Here is a 16,331-nt window from a genome sequence, read left to right as displayed (position 1 = left end):
AACAAGGATAAAGTCTATTATGTCGTTATGATGGAAAATAGAATAGATCCTTGTATGTTATCCACGGTATTGATCTTCATTGATCCATTTTATTATGTTTTACCGTGAAGGCTCCATTGTGTGTCTTATGTTGAGAACCTTACAACTAAGTCGATTTACCTTGGCTTTGTTGGTTGTTCCATAAGATGCTATATGTCGAGCATTAGGAACTAAATGAATTAACTAGTTTGGTTATTTAGTTAGTACTCCATAAGTCTTCTTTCTTATGTTGAGTACATGTACGGTTAAGGTTGTCATATTCTATGATGAACTTAGTCGGGGTTCCATAAGTTCTCTTATGTTGAGCCCAAAATAATTAAATTGATTACTTCGGTGATTAGTTTGGTTGTTTGTATTCCAATTAGATTAATTATAGGTTCTCTTGTAATTAATATAGTTTAGTTTTCATATATTCCACAAGATCTTTTGTTGAGTATATGAAACGCTACACTATCATGTTCTTTGGTTAATGTAGTCATATATATTCCGTAAGGTTTTCCTTATGTTGAGTATTTGGATGGTTAAGTTAGTCATCTCCGTGTGATTGACTTAGTCGTAGCTCCGTGAGTTTACTTATGTTGAGCACTTTCAATTATATTGATCACTTTTGTGGTTCGATTTAGTTGCGTATTCCAATTGAATTAATCATGGGTTTACTTGTGATTAATTTGGTTGAGATTTGGATATAGAAAATCATTCCTATGGTTTTTGGTGTCCAATATAAATCCTTCTTTTCATTCGAAATTAAGGTCGCTCTTGTTGTTCTCTCGGGAATGACATCAAATGGGGGAGAGTTCTTTTGAACTTGTGCTTAATGGTAATATCTTGCGGGGAGTGCGGCTGTGGAATTTTATAGGGGTTATCTTATATCTTAAAACGCCTTGATGAATGTTGTTAGTTTCGACTATTAGATTGCATCAAAATTAAGTTGGTACGTATTTTTCTTTTGGTCATGAAATGTCTCTTGTGGAAATTTCATTATGATCCCATTCTTGTACCTTTGCCAATTTTATTGACAAAAAGGGGGAGAAATATTGTAGTTCACACTACAAATACATATGGTTTTTGGGTCATTGTGTAAGGGGGAGTGGTTTCCATGATCGATATGGAGTATTGACTAAGGGGGAGTGATACATATCACCATATTATTGTTGTTAAAGTCGTGATGCAATTGGACTTTGATGTTACATAATGATACTATGACACTGTATAATAATGATCGAGAATCTCGATTTCTCTCATTTTTATAGCTACGGATCTTCAACAACGGTGGTGCTAAAATTACAACCTTTGGGATCATTGGAGTACTTGGAAGGACGAAGATTTCAAGGAACGTTGAAGATTAGACTATGGAATAGGAGCCACTAAAGTTTATATTTTTTGTATTCCATATGTATTAATAGTTTTGTCACTAAATTTGACAAAGGGGGAGATTGTTAGAGCATAGCTCGGTCAACCTCGCATGCGTTGCTATCTCAAGCATGTTTGTCAATGTTAGTGATCAAAACTATGAGTCTTGATTTCTAGCCTACATAGCTAAGTCTCGTACTAGGATAGAAAAGTGTAGTTGAGCTCAAGGACTTCATGGCGATTCATCATACAATGACGAAGATCTATACAAGGAACCGTGGAACTTCATTAACAAAAAGGTATGTGGAGACTTGAACTTATCTATCACTCAAAAGTCTATCTCTTCTATCTCCTACTTCTTATGAGACAAAAGTCGTATGCTATATAGACTAGATCATACACATTTGACATTTCGAGCAGAGTATTCATTTCTTATCTTTTATCTCGAAATCGTGTGTTGGTAAAGAGTTTCGCTTTGATCAAGTTTATCTTCACCTAGTGACGAAAGTCATGAAAAGTTTCAATCACTTTGAGAATTGCTCTGACGTGAATCGGTCTGTGAATAACGGCTACATAGCGTCCTCTGAGAATGTCTTAATGATTGAAATGAAAGTTTAGATTACATAGCCATGTATTCCTTGAACCGAAGTTTTCGAACTTTGTTGATCAAGAGAAATCGTGAGGATTGTGGAATTGGCTTGCCAAGTCCGCGAACTGTCGGAAGTTCTCGACCGAGAATTTCTGCTGGGATTTTCCAAAACTCGTTTGTGTGCTAAGTATGCGAACTCAGTCCGTGAACTGGCGGAAGTTCTCATCCCGATAATTTCTGTTGAGTTTGGAAAACTCCACCGATTAACTTAAGTCCGCGAACTTGTTTGTGAACTTAAGAGGTTATGATCTAAAGATGTTCTCTGAACATGAAACATTAAATTACTAAGGAATGCTTTATGCAAACCTTGGCTATAGTGTTCATGAGCCGATTCAATCGAATCATCTTTGTTTAAATTGTGTCTTGGGTAGTTACATAAGATCTCATAGCAATTGAACAACTCTGTAACTAGTTCATTTGAGTCAATTGAACTAGTTATGGTGAAGAAGAACAAGGTTAATATGAAATGCTCATATGGTTAACCTTTTGGGTTACTATGTTGAACCAACATACACGTACACGTTTGGGCATGGTTTTCACAAACCCAGTAAACGTCTACCCAAGTGTGTGTGACAAGTTAAGTTTTCGATCTAACGGTTGAGAAATATTAGCTTGAATCTAAATCAGGTTTTCATCTAACGATGAATATGGATTGCTTTGTAACTAAGGCAAAACCCTGATTTGAAGGCTATATAAAGGAGACATTTAGCATTGTGCAAAAATAATCCCCACACATCTGTGTGATACTAGTGCTCCCGCTAGAGTCAATCTCCATTAACCTTTGATTTTCTTCTCTAAAATCATGTTAACGAATTAAATACTTCATTGGGATTGTGAAGCCAGACCGATACTACTTTATAGTAGTTGTGTGATCTGATCTTGCATCTTTTGTCGTACTAGTACAATCGATTGATTGGCTTGATTCCTCGACAATCCGCTTGTGTAGTCAGGAAGAATTGTAGAGAGGTGATTGATTAATCTAGGCTGTTCTTCGGGAATATAAGACCGGATTATCAATTGATTCATGTTACCTTCATTTTATATCTAAAGACGGAAAAAAATCTAGGGTTTATCTGTGGGAGACAGATTTATCCTCTTATAGACTTTTTTGTGTGAGACAGATCTGTTTATTATCAAGTCTGTGATTTTGGGTTACAACAACTCTTGGTTGTGGGTGAGATCATCTAAGAGAATCAAGTAAGTAGTAACCTGTTGGGATCAGAGGCGTAGGAGTACAACTGTACCTTGGATCGGTGGGAGACTGATTGGGATTCAACTATAGTCCAGTCCGAAGTTAGTTTGCAGTAGGCTAGTGTCTGTAGCGGCTTAATACAGTGTGTATTCAATCTGGTCTAGGTCCCGGGGTTTTTCTGCATTACGGTTTCCTCGTTAACAAAATTTCTGGTGTCTGTGTTATTTCTTTTCCGCATTGTATTTTATATAATTTAAATAATACAGGTTTTGCGTTCGTGATCATGAATTGGAAATCCAACCTTTGGTTGTTGATTGATATTGATTGATCCTTGGATATTGATTTTTGGTACCGTCCATGTATTTCTTGTATTTTATAAATACTCGCTATTGTTTTTAGCTTGAGTAAAAATCAAATCAAGAGAGAGATATTAACTCCTTGAGATACTTTTATCTAGATTGAGTCTGACTGTCTAGTTGATTCTCTAGCAAAGTATTTCGAAGTTAGTCCATACAGATTGCTAAGCGAAATATTGGGTGGTGTTGTTAGATCCCCGCTTTTTCAAGTAGTATCGTTCTGGCTTCACAATCCCAATGAAGTCTTTAAGTCGTTAACCTGGTTTTAGAGAAGAAAACCAAAGGTTAAAGGAGAATCGACTCTAGCGAGCGCACTAGGATCACACAGACGTGTTGGGATTAGTTTTGCACAATGCTAGATGTCTCCTTTATATAACCTTCAAATCAAGGTTTGGCCTTAGTTACAAAGCAATCCATATTCACCGTTAGATGAAAACCTGATTTAGATTCAAGCTAATATTTCTCAACCGTTAGATCGAAAACTTATCTTGTCACACACACTTGGGTAGACGTTTACTGGGTTTGTGAAAACCATGCCCAAACGTGTACGTTTATGTTGGTTCAACATAGTAACCCAAAAGGTTAACCATATGAGCAATTCATATTAATCTAGATCTTCTTCACCATGACTAGTTCAATTGACTCAAATGAACTAGTTAGAGAGTTTTTCAATTGTTATGAGATCTTATGTAACAACACAAGACACAATTGGAACAAAGATGATTCGATTCGATTGAATCGACTCATCAACTTTATAGCCACGGTTTGCATAAAGCATTCCTTAGTAATTTAAGTTTCATGTTCAGAGCACATCTTTAGATCATAACCACTTAAGCTCAGAAACAAGTTCGCGGACTTGAACTTCACGAACGAATTTGGAATCCCAGCAAAAATTCTCGGTACAAGAACTTCCTACAGTTCGCGGACTGAGTTCGCAAACTAGGTTCGAGGACTTGGCAAGGTCAATTCCTCCGGTTTCTCACAATCAACAAATTTCGAAAACTTCGGATTAAGGAATACATGGTTATGTAATCTAAACTCTCATTTCCAATCATTGAGACATTCTCAGAGGACGTTATATAGCCATTATTCACAGACCGTTTCACGTCAGAGCAATTCTCAAAGTAATTGAAACTTTTCATGACTTTCGTCACTAGGTGAAGATAAACTTGATCAAAGCGAAACGCTTTACCAACACACGATTTCAAGAAAAAGATAAGTAGTAAATACTCAGCTCGAAATGTCAAATGTGTATGATCCAGTTTATATAGCATACTACTTTTTGTCTTATAAGAAGTAGGAGATAGAATAGATAGACTTTTGAGTAGATAAGTTCAAGTCTCCACATACCTTTTTGTTGATGAAGTTCCACGGTTCCTTGTATAAATATTCATCGTTGTATGATGAATCGCCATGAAGTCCTTGAGCTCAACTACACTTTTCTATCCTAGTCCGAGACTTAGCTATAACAGACTAGAAATCAAGACTCATAGTTTTGATCACTAACATTGACAAACATGCTTGATATAGCAACGCATGCGATGTCGACTGAGATATGCTCTAACAATCTCCCCCTTTGTCAATTTTAGTGACAAAACTATTAATACATATGGAATACAAAAAAGATAAACTTTAGTGGCTCCTATTCCATAGTCTAATCTTCAACGTTCCTTGAAATCTTCGTCCTTCCAAGTACTCCAATGATCCCAAAGGTTGTAAGTTTAGCACCACCGTTGTTGAAGATCCGTAGCTATAACAATGAGAGAAATCGAGATTCTCGATCATTATTATACAGTGTCATAGTATCATTATGTAACATCAAAGTCCAATTGCATCACGACTTTAACAACAATACTATGGTGATATGTATCACTCCCCTTAGTCAATACTCCATCTCGATCATGGAAACAACTCCCCTTACAGAATGATCCGAAAACCATATGTATTTGTAGTGTGAACTACATTATTTCTCCCCCTTTTTGTCAATAAAATTGGCAAAGGTAAAAGAACGGGATCATAATGAAATTTCCACAAGAGATATTTCATAGACTAAAAGAAAAAAATACATACCAACTTAATTTAGATGCAATCATAAAGCCGAAACTAAATGCATTCATCAAGGAGTTTTAAGATACAAGATAATCCCTATAAAATTCCACAGCCGCACACCCCGCAAGATATTACCATTAAGCACAAGTTCAAAAGAACTCTCCCCCATTTGATGTCATTCCCGAAAGAACAACAAGAGCGACCTTAATTTCGAAAGAAAAGAAGCATTTTTTAATTGGACACCAAAAACCATGGAAATGATTTTTTATATCCAAAACTCAACCAAATTAATGACAAGTAAACCCATGATTAATTTAATCGGAATACACAACTAAATCAAACCACAAAAGTGATCAATTTAATTGATTGTGATCAACATAAGAAAACTCATGGAGCTACGACTAAGATAACCACAAGGAGATGACTACCTTAATCGTTCAAATACTCAACATAAGGAAAACCTTACTGAATATACGACTATATCAACCAATAGAACATGATTAGTATAGTCGTTCACATACTCAACACAAGAACTTGTGGAATATATGAAAAACTCAACTAGATTAATTACAAGAGAACCTATAATTAATCTAATTCGAATACATAACCAAACTAATCACTGAAGCAATCAATTTAATTTTCAAAGGATTTTGCTCGACAAAAGTAGACTTTCGGAGCAAATAACTAAATAACCAATCAAGATGATTAATTTAGTTCAAGAATGCTCAACATATAACATCTCATGGAACAACCAACAAGGCCAATATTAATCGACATAGTTGTAAGGTGCTCAACATAAGATACACAATGGAGCCTTCACGGTAAAACATAACAAAATGGATCAATGAAGATCAATACCGTGGATAACATACAAGGATCTATTATATTTTCCATCACTATTTGCATAACGACATAATAGACTTTATCCTTGTCAAACAAAAGATTTCATCCTATTTTCCATCAAATAAATGACTGCATAGGCATAACTTTTGTAATTGTCAAAAGTCCATTCGTCCTTTCATCAATACGAATATCATTTTATGAACGACTTTACTTTTGACACAATATGGGACCTTCAAGTTCACGGACGCAAACAATACATATCCCATAAAAATATTGCAATATTTCAAAACAGATTAATATTGCAATAATATGATCCTCCAAATATTTTTAGAATTTAAAAACCAATAAACTTAAAGAAAATAACATAATAAGATGAAATCAAAAATAACTATGTGTAGTCACAATCTTCGCTATTCAAGCTCTAGTTATTCTTCCTACTAAAAAGAAGACATACTGGTATCTGAAAATATCCTCAGTTTTCCTTAATAATTTCATACCTCTGAAATGGTCCATCAATATGAGTCACTGATATCCTTGATCTTGTTGACTGTAAGCACACCATGTTCATAAGTCAGAACATTAACTTTCCGATCAATAATGCGAGCATAATGACGAGACTTTGCACAATCAAGGATAACTTTCTTCTGATTTCTGATCAAGATATTCTGACTACCAAGGATTTTCTCATGTCCATCAATAAGCTGGTTTATCTACAATTGAAGGTTAGCCAGTTCGTTCTTAACTTCATTCTGAACACGAATCACATCCTTGACAGATTCTCCAATCCAAGAGTTATACTCTTTTCTTTCAAGCATCTTCTTTAGTATGCACTATATACTAGAATCACATCCTTTGAGATCATCCTCAACCATAGGGTTAATTTTTTCTTTGGGAACAGTTTCCATAGATCTCCTTTCTGAAGAAAAATGAAACACGTATAAGAGTTATATATGTTTGTGAATGCCCTGGCTAGAAATACTAGAGTTCCTTGAGGAGATGCGGACGTTCGTGGGCCGACCAAAAGACAAATGGCCCTAAGAGAAAATATTGCACACTATGCAGCTTTCAAATATTCTCCATCCCAAAAGGTCATAGTGACAAAAGAAAAGGAAACTAGAGCATTACATCAAAAGATATTCAAGCTAGATAAAAATAGCACAATACTTGAGCATCTCTCAAATCCTTATCCTTGTATCTCTCAAGTTTGACACAAGAATAGAACATTCTGTTGTTAGGTAGCAGAGGGAGACATAGTATCACCATAGGTTCTGATAGATTAGCTGTAATTTCCTCTAGGATATCTTATCTCAGCATTTCTTGTCCTTTCACTGCAGCTTCCAGGGAAAAGGGTGGGTCTCACAGTCCTTCTAGGAATCACTGGTGAGAAACCTTTCTGATAACAAAGTCTATGACCTCTAGAAATAGGTTCTAGGGGATTTCACGAAATTGGACTCCACACACTAGACTTAGATTTGCCAGATTTGTTCTTATAAGCACAGAACATGCTTTCATTGGTAACCTGAGAGTTAAGGGATAGAAATTTTAAAGGCATTACATTACGGAGATGCTGGTAATCATAGCGGAGGAAGGTCACTCGCATACAGAGCAAAGGTACAAGGCTATTATTGGCCATACATGCATGAGGATGCGAAACAAGTCCCAAGAAGATGTGAACAATGTCAACGTCATGGCAAAAAGATACATGCACCAGGAGCGATGCTAAATTCATCAACAAATGCGTGGCCCTATGGAAAATGGGGGATTCACATTGTTGGACCATTTATACCAGGAACGGAACAAAAAATATATGTAATTTTCGCAACAGACTATTTTACAAAATGGGCAGAAGTGAAAGCAGTTCAGTATATTCGTAATAAAGATATATTCACATTCATCTTTGAAAATATTATATGCAAATTTGGTATTCCTGCGCAGTTGGTATCTGATAATGGAAAGCAGTCCGAGGGTGAGAATATAGAAATGTTACTTAATGCATTCAAAATTCAAAGCGGCAAATCTACTCCTTTATATCCACAAAGTAATGGACAAGTAGAAGCAAAAAATAAAACGATCGCAGACAACTTGAAGAAGAAGTTAGAAGGGCACAACAAAGGATGGTACGAACAAGTGCATAATGTAGTATGGGCTTACAGGACAACAAGGAGAGAAGCAATAGGAATGTCATCTTTTTGTTTAACATATGGGGTAGAGGCAGTATTACCAACAGAAGTTATCATTCCAACAACAAATAAAGAAGCTTGGGAGAAGAATCTAAGTACATATTTAATTCTAACAAAACTTGATGACTTAGAGGAAGCAATAGAAATCGCTTTGCAACATATGGAAAATTATCAACAAAGACTAGATCAAGAATACAATAAACGTGTTAAGATAAGAGAATTCCAGCCAGGAGAATTGGTGTTGCGAGAAATCCCAATTTACCAGAGAGAGGGAAATGGAAATTGGAAAAAAAATGGGATGGACCCTATATAATAAAAAGGATAGTTGGGAATGGAGCTTATGAGTTAATGGATCCAGAAGGGTGAGATATGGGTCGCAGATTAGATCGTCCTTGGAATAAACAATATTTGAAGAAATATTATCCATAGGAGTTTGCGAATTTTATCGCACAAGTTAACACATGTGCGAAGTTAAGCATATGAATTCTCATCCTTGAAAAGGGATATAATATTTGATTCAATAAACAAATTTGAAAAGTTCGCCCATATTTAAGAAATTCTTTTTTAAGAAAAAGGCAAATTTAAGACCTCAAAATAAGACCTTAATAAAAGGCACCAGAAGTGATTTTAATCAGATTGGCTAGGAATTCGAATGTGGCGTGAAACCTAGTTCGTATAATGCAAGAGGAAAAAAAGTAAGACCTATCGCACGTTATAGTCGGAGAACCTAGAAAGCATGACTCAAGGGAAAGCTATACCGACCCTGGAACTTGAGTCATGGAGATTTGGGGTGAGAACAAACGAAAATGCCCATCCGGGAGAGGTACCTTAAATTCTCAGTCTAAGATAATAATCTTAGATTGAGAGACTAAGGTGAGAAAGTCTCTCCTAAGGAGTGCAGAAACTCGATCAGGGCGCCGAGGTACACGGTTGAGTCAAGAGTGCCCGGTGCATCTGGAGCGTACCTTGCCACTCTTGACAAGTCCTAACTATGATGCACTCGGTCCGAAGATACCCCACTTAGGGTGCGGTCTCGCAACCATAAACCTCATCGGTAGTGGGACGTGAGACTGGGAAATAAACTGGTTGTTGAATTAACTGGATGGGAAGAGCCATAACCTTAACCCGGTAGAGGTAACCTTCCTTGAAGGGGCAATCAGGGGGAAGATAAGGACGACACCCTCCATTAGGGAGCTGAATTGTGTCAAAAGACGTAAATGTCATAAGACTTTTTACTCAAGAGAGTATTAAGACTTATCATATTTATGCGATAAAACCTGAAGAGGAAATAATACAAGAAAAAGATAAGATGAGATCAATGGGTCGATACACTACAGTGTAAAGACCGCCTGCGATCTCATCGCAAAGAAATAAGGCAAGATAAGACCTTTACATAGGAAGGCAAGATAAGACCTCATAAGAAAAAATATATATAAAAACTAATGATTTTTTGGTAGGAAATTCAAAATTTATCATGTCGCACACTTGTTTTATACAAGAAATCTAATAAGAGGCAAGTATGGGAATTGAAATAATACAATATTATCTTCCTTGTAACAAACAAGTTTAAAATGTATCAAAACAGAGAAGGGAAGTACTGGGTGAAAAGAAAATTAAACATGTTCATCAGCTACATCTTGTTCGACCAAAGACTTTTCAGCATCAATATTGGATCCAAGATTCTCTATTTCGTCATTAGTCTTATCAACAGACTTGTCCTTCTCAATTTGATCCTCTTCATCCTCTTGATCCTTCTCATCATCGCTCACAAATTCATAATCACTATCCGGTTCAGGGTATTCTGAGAATATTACCCTTCACTGCCGAATAAAGAGAGATTAACGTCAGTTATTACGCAGGATTTTCTTCGCCTGTTGAGTATAAATATCATCCAGGGGTAGCAGAGAAGGGGAGAGAGAGTTTGGAGAGGATTTAGAACATCACAGAGGCGAGAAATTGAAGTTGCAGAGAGTCACCATTTCTGCTGCTGCATAGCTGAAGAACACGAAGAACAGACCAACAAAGACAGTCGTTTTTCTATAGTAATAACGACTCACAGCCGTGGGTCGTACATCAGAGGAAGACTTATTTGCTGCAGCATTTGCGACACAGAGGCATGGGTCTTAGAGAAACAGTAACACATATAACTGTTACAAACCCGGTTTTCATTATATTTCTCCCTTTTCATCATTTGTAAACCATTTTTTAGCAATAATAATGAATTTCGAGTGTGTTTCCAACATGATGATGTGCTAATTCTCTCACAACCAAGGAAATGAGGAAGCTATTTACGCATGAACAATTTGGTAGCTATTACATTTTCTCTAATATTTAATTGTAATTCACTCAATCACTGCTTTTGCAGAGTTTTAAATTGTTTGCGTAATTTTCCTAATCAGTTGTGACTCAATTAGATATGTTATGCTTTTGTTTAGATAATCTATGCTTAAGGGATACAATTGATGTTTGAGAACTTGCTTGATTATTAGTGAGTTAAGATATAAAGGACATAAAAGATAATTAGAGTTTTGGATTATTTATCATCATTAATTCATGTGTAATAGTGGGATCAGTGTCTTGGTTATTTTTTCATATCTTGAAATCAAATTTTGAGTTAAGTTTTCTTTAATTTTTAAGTCTAAATTCTTTTTCTTTCACAAGTCTCAACGAACCTTCTTACTACAACATTATTGAGTCACATCAATCAGCTGCAGTTTCTTTTTCACCAGGAAAAATTTCTTCAAAGGTGACAGATATATTTGCATCAGAAGCTTGAATTGGGGTGATAGAGGCGTTAGTATAAGAAGTTCGGATTGTTGCTAAAGGGGTGACGTCTGCAGCATCAAAGTCAAGAATACAAATATTTGACTTCGGTACTGTGGGCTTGCGAGCTTTCTTAACCTTTGGTTTCTTGACCCCACCTATCTCACAATCAGAAACCTGCGAAAACAAAGTAGATAAGAAATAGAGGCAACAATATTGTTTAGTTAAAATTAGATATTTCTTACTTCTTTGTTGTGCAAAGTTTTCCTCTTATGAGATTCTTTATTTGTATCATCTGAGGAAGAATTAGGGTTTGGAACAGTTATCCTCAGGGCGCTTAAAGAAGAATTTTTCCTAGAATAGTATGGGAATTGGGTTAATTAAAAAGATAACAGTTACAATCAAGAATCATGATTATCAGAAGAATAAAAGGATAAATCTTGAAAGAGGAAAACAAACTTTGCATTTTTATCCATGGCAACAGGAGCAGAAGAACAACATCGGTAGAAGCAGATTCTTTATTCTTTGTGCGAAATTGAAGATTCTTCTTTTCAATATTTTCGCGTCTCCTCTCTAGATCTGAGGCAACAGAGAAAGAAGCTTTTCCATCCTGCGAGAAAATATAAAAAATATTAATACAGAAAAAGATTTTGAGTTACAACAATGAAGAAGTAAAAAGATGAAAGTATACCAGACTATTAAGAGAATGCAAGAAGTCGGGAGTCACTGATCTAGAAACTCCGCGAAGAGATCTATCACCATCAAGTAAAGGGACATTGCAAATTGTAGCGAGAGCTTTGCAGGTATTAGCGAATTGGATATCTCCCATTCCTTGCAAAGAATCATAAAATAGGCCAGAGAGCTTAGCCATAGAAGATTCAGGTGGAGAATCTTCACTTGCGGCAAGGTCATCATTATTCTCATCGTCCTTGTCACTTTCGGAATTTTCATGAGAAGGAATATTTGAAGGAGAAGAAGAACAAATTTTTTTTATGGGCAGTTGATTTTTCCCTGCGAAGAGCACCTTTGCCTTTATCACCAGTATTCGCAACATCGGCAGGTTCTTCTATTTCAGCAATAATATTCACACACAGATAGAAATAAGAAATGGAAGCAACAATATCCTATTTAAAATCGTAAGAGAAAATTTCTTACCTCATCTGTGTATGAGCGAAGAGCTAACAAGGTACTAGTCCTCCCAGTTCTGTTATAACTATCTTTCAGTTTTTGGATCTGTAGAATATCGCAAGTGTCAGCGAACAAAAGAATAAAGACAAATAAAGAAATGTAAAGTAAGCGAAATTGGAAGAAACATACCTATTTCTCCTTGTCGGGCCAAGAGAATACCCAAGGTTGATAGGTAGCGAGATTCTCAGGAAGAATATTTGATCCAGCAATATAAGGCCATCTTAGCATCAAGGGAAAAACACATCATTTATCATCTTTGGATTGGCGAGGAGTTGTGTTCTTACCAGAATGCCAATCAATATCTTGCATAAGTATTTTCTCTTCATCAATATTATCTTTCCTTTTCAAACGAATACCCCAACGAGTATTTTCTTTCTTCATGGAAATCAATTCATAATTTTCAAAGAAGCTCGCTACTGTATATTTTTCAGCAATTATTTCTAAGTCTGCGAATTTAGGATCCCTAAGTTCTTTGGAGTATATAGATCCTTTTCCAACACCACGATTAGCGAACTCTAGCATCAGAAGGATGCAATCCCCACTCAACTGGAAAATATCTCGCGAAAATCCCGAATGAGGGAGAATTTCATAGAACAGAGGGATATCTGGGTCGTAAAGAGGAATGGGGAGACCTGCGAGAATTTGACCTAGCGAAATTATGATTGATTGATCATCACAATATTGATCAGAAAAAAGTTTGATAGAAAGAATTGATTTGGCACTTTCATCAGGAATGGTAGAAAGTGTGAAACCTTTCTCTGCAAGATCTTTTTGGACGTATTTTAAGTTTTTCTCATGTTTATGGCCACTTGGAGGCATATTTGAATATAGAGTATGGGAATAAATGAAAAGTAAGAAGATTGAAGAAGGAAGAACTACAGTAGCGAAATTTACGGAAGAACAATAGAGTTGCAGAGATGAGAGAATTAAAAGAGAAGAGAAAGTAAAAAGAAAGTGAAAAGAATAGTAAGAAGAATATATAAGGAAGATTTTTTTTACTCGAAGAAATAAACACCATTAAGATGAAAAGACATGAGCGGTTGAAAAGCAGCGGCTACAGAAGACGTGTCAAGATTCGGATGGAAGAAAGAATACGTGTGATAAATGTAGAATATGAAGAGAGGAACAGTTGTGGAATTTCTCACATCATTCTCTACTTTGCTGAGAAGATATGAGAAGACGCAAGATGTAGGATCAGAATCTCGCAGCAATAATATTTCAGCGAAATTATCAACAACACAATACAACAGCGTCGCATAACAATTTCAGAAATGATATAATAAACGACATCAACTAAAATCATGAGAAAGATGTGATGATCTTGCGAAAATTAGAGAGTTTGCGAGATTAACATTTGTAAGGTTGCGAGAATATCGCAAGCCATATCCGAAAATAAAGGACAGATTAGCTGTCATCCACTATGTATTTCCCTATAAATAGTCGTTCAACTGGGAAGAAAGGGGAGAGATCTTTTTTGAGAAAGAAATAAGTAAATAGGAGAGAGAAAGTCTAGAGCAGAGGTTATTCTTGATTCTTTTATCTTTTCTTGTAATAATATTCAAAGGTTCATCAATAAAATTAAGATTAAAAATCTAAAAATGGGTTGAGTATTAATGAAATCATATGAGGGGTGTAGTGTAGGATTTCCTGCAACTACAGTGAGTTTAAAAACGTTAAGCCTGAATTTTCTCCCTCTTCCATATTTCTCAGAATTTTCTGATATATCTTCAATTTAGGGGCACAATCGGGACGGGGCTCATCTCATGGAACTTCGCGCGTCCGACGAACTACTAGAGAAGTCTAGTGTTCAAGTCTCCCAACTGAGGGGATAACTCGCAGATGAGAAAAGGAACTCGTCCAACTTGGAGAATCAGATAAGTGAGCTTCGTGGTAGGTTCTATTTATTGAATTGCTTTAATGTTTCCTTAGTTCTTTCAAAAGTAGCGTGCCCATTCTCTCATTTGGTTTATACTAAGGGTGCACAGGAACCGAGCCGGACCGACGGACCGAACCGGAACCGATGGAACCGTACCTGATATTGGACCGAACCGAGGTACAAGGTACAAGTACCGGTCCCAAAAATAGGAACCGAGCTCTGGGGGTACAGGTACACGGTCCAACACATGAACCGTCCCGTACCGGACCGAAGTCCCGAATAAGAACTTCGGTATCAAGTGGGTGATTCACATAGTAAGCTATGAAAGCGCCAAAAGACCAATAGTAAGTGCAGTTCCTAAAGACATTTGAAATGGGAGAAGTGGCATGGCTAAATCTGTGAACAAAGAATGTTTCCATAATACGTTTGAAGTAGTGGAAACACCAGTAGTACATGGCATAGGTCTGGACTGGATGAATTACACGCTCCTCTTTGTAGCCTAAGAACTTGTACACTGGTAAGTAGTAAAAGAGAGGATAGATGACGAGAGGGCCGACATATTCCCAGAAGAAAAGTATTTGGTACGAAACCTGTGGACCAAGATCATTGAACACCACTGTCAGGTTATCCTTCTTAGCATCACAGTAATCGGATAAATTCGTCTTGGAGTTGAGCACAGTAGGTTTGTCTTTGGATCCAGGACTGAGGGGAAGAGTGAGACGTTGTCTCGAAGGATAGTACTTTTTTGCTGTCCAGCACAAAAAAATAAAAGTGGAATCAATGTCCAGATCCTCGAAATGAAGAAATACAGTCTCTCTACAGAACTGAAATATGGTACACATAAAATACTCAGAACAAAATAGCTGCTGAAAAATTAAAGAGAATTAGCTATGTTTCAAACTTCGAAGTTTATATGCTAAATCGATTATGTGCAGGACACTGGCATTATAGAGGCATTCTGCCAAATCACAATAGAGTAATTTGTGAGTTTTTGTCATTCAAAGTAACTAAGATAAATGTGTAGAATACTTAGTACCGTGTGTTGGAACACTCCATCGAAATTAAAACAAGGACAAAGTTAAATTAGTAGAGCTAAATACAGAGCTGAGCTAACAAACACGTACAAATTGGAGATGATTTCCTATAAACCCTTTACTACTACTCAGTTTCTACTCTCACAATCAAATGAAAGATGACCTTCAAAAAACAACCAACTCAGGTTCTATTTACACACATTCTTACTTCTTTTTGCTACTACCCACCCACATATTTCACAACCAAGACCGGAAGATCCCTTTTAGTTCTTCACACGCATTATACCAACGAGCACACAACATGACAAGAATGCAATGGAACCGGAACCGGTACCGACCGGAACCGGCCGGTCCAGAATGGAACCGGAACCGAGGTACTCGGTACCGGAACCGGTCCATTTTTTTGGTACCGAAGGGTGTAAGGTACAGGTACTCGGTCTCGGCAAGAACCGAGCCGAACCGTACCGTGTGCACCCTTAGTTTATACCTTCCTCTGCTTCTTTAGGGTCTGAGAAAGGGCTTAAGGAGAAGGTTTCTATTCTGTCTCGCGAGAAAGACAATCTCTCCGAGAAGATATCTACTCTTCAAGACGATGTTCGATATTTGAACGAGGATCTCACTAATGACAAGGTAAAACTCTTTAATGAGTTCTGTGATTCTCGCGGCATTCCTCGCGTACCTCTGGTGCTCGAAATATTTTTCGATGATGAACCTGCCGCAAATGAGCCAATTTCTACTGATGAGGAGACATAAACGGACGAAGATCTCCAAGTTAATGACTCTGAAGGCAAGACCCCTTTAATTCAGAAAGC

Source organism: Papaver somniferum, chromosome 9, assembly GCF_003573695.1.
Source record: "Papaver somniferum cultivar HN1 chromosome 9, ASM357369v1, whole genome shotgun sequence".
NCBI classification, from domain to species: domain Eukaryota; kingdom Viridiplantae; phylum Streptophyta; class Magnoliopsida; order Ranunculales; family Papaveraceae; genus Papaver; species Papaver somniferum.
Note: the sequence above shows the minus strand (reverse complement) of the source record.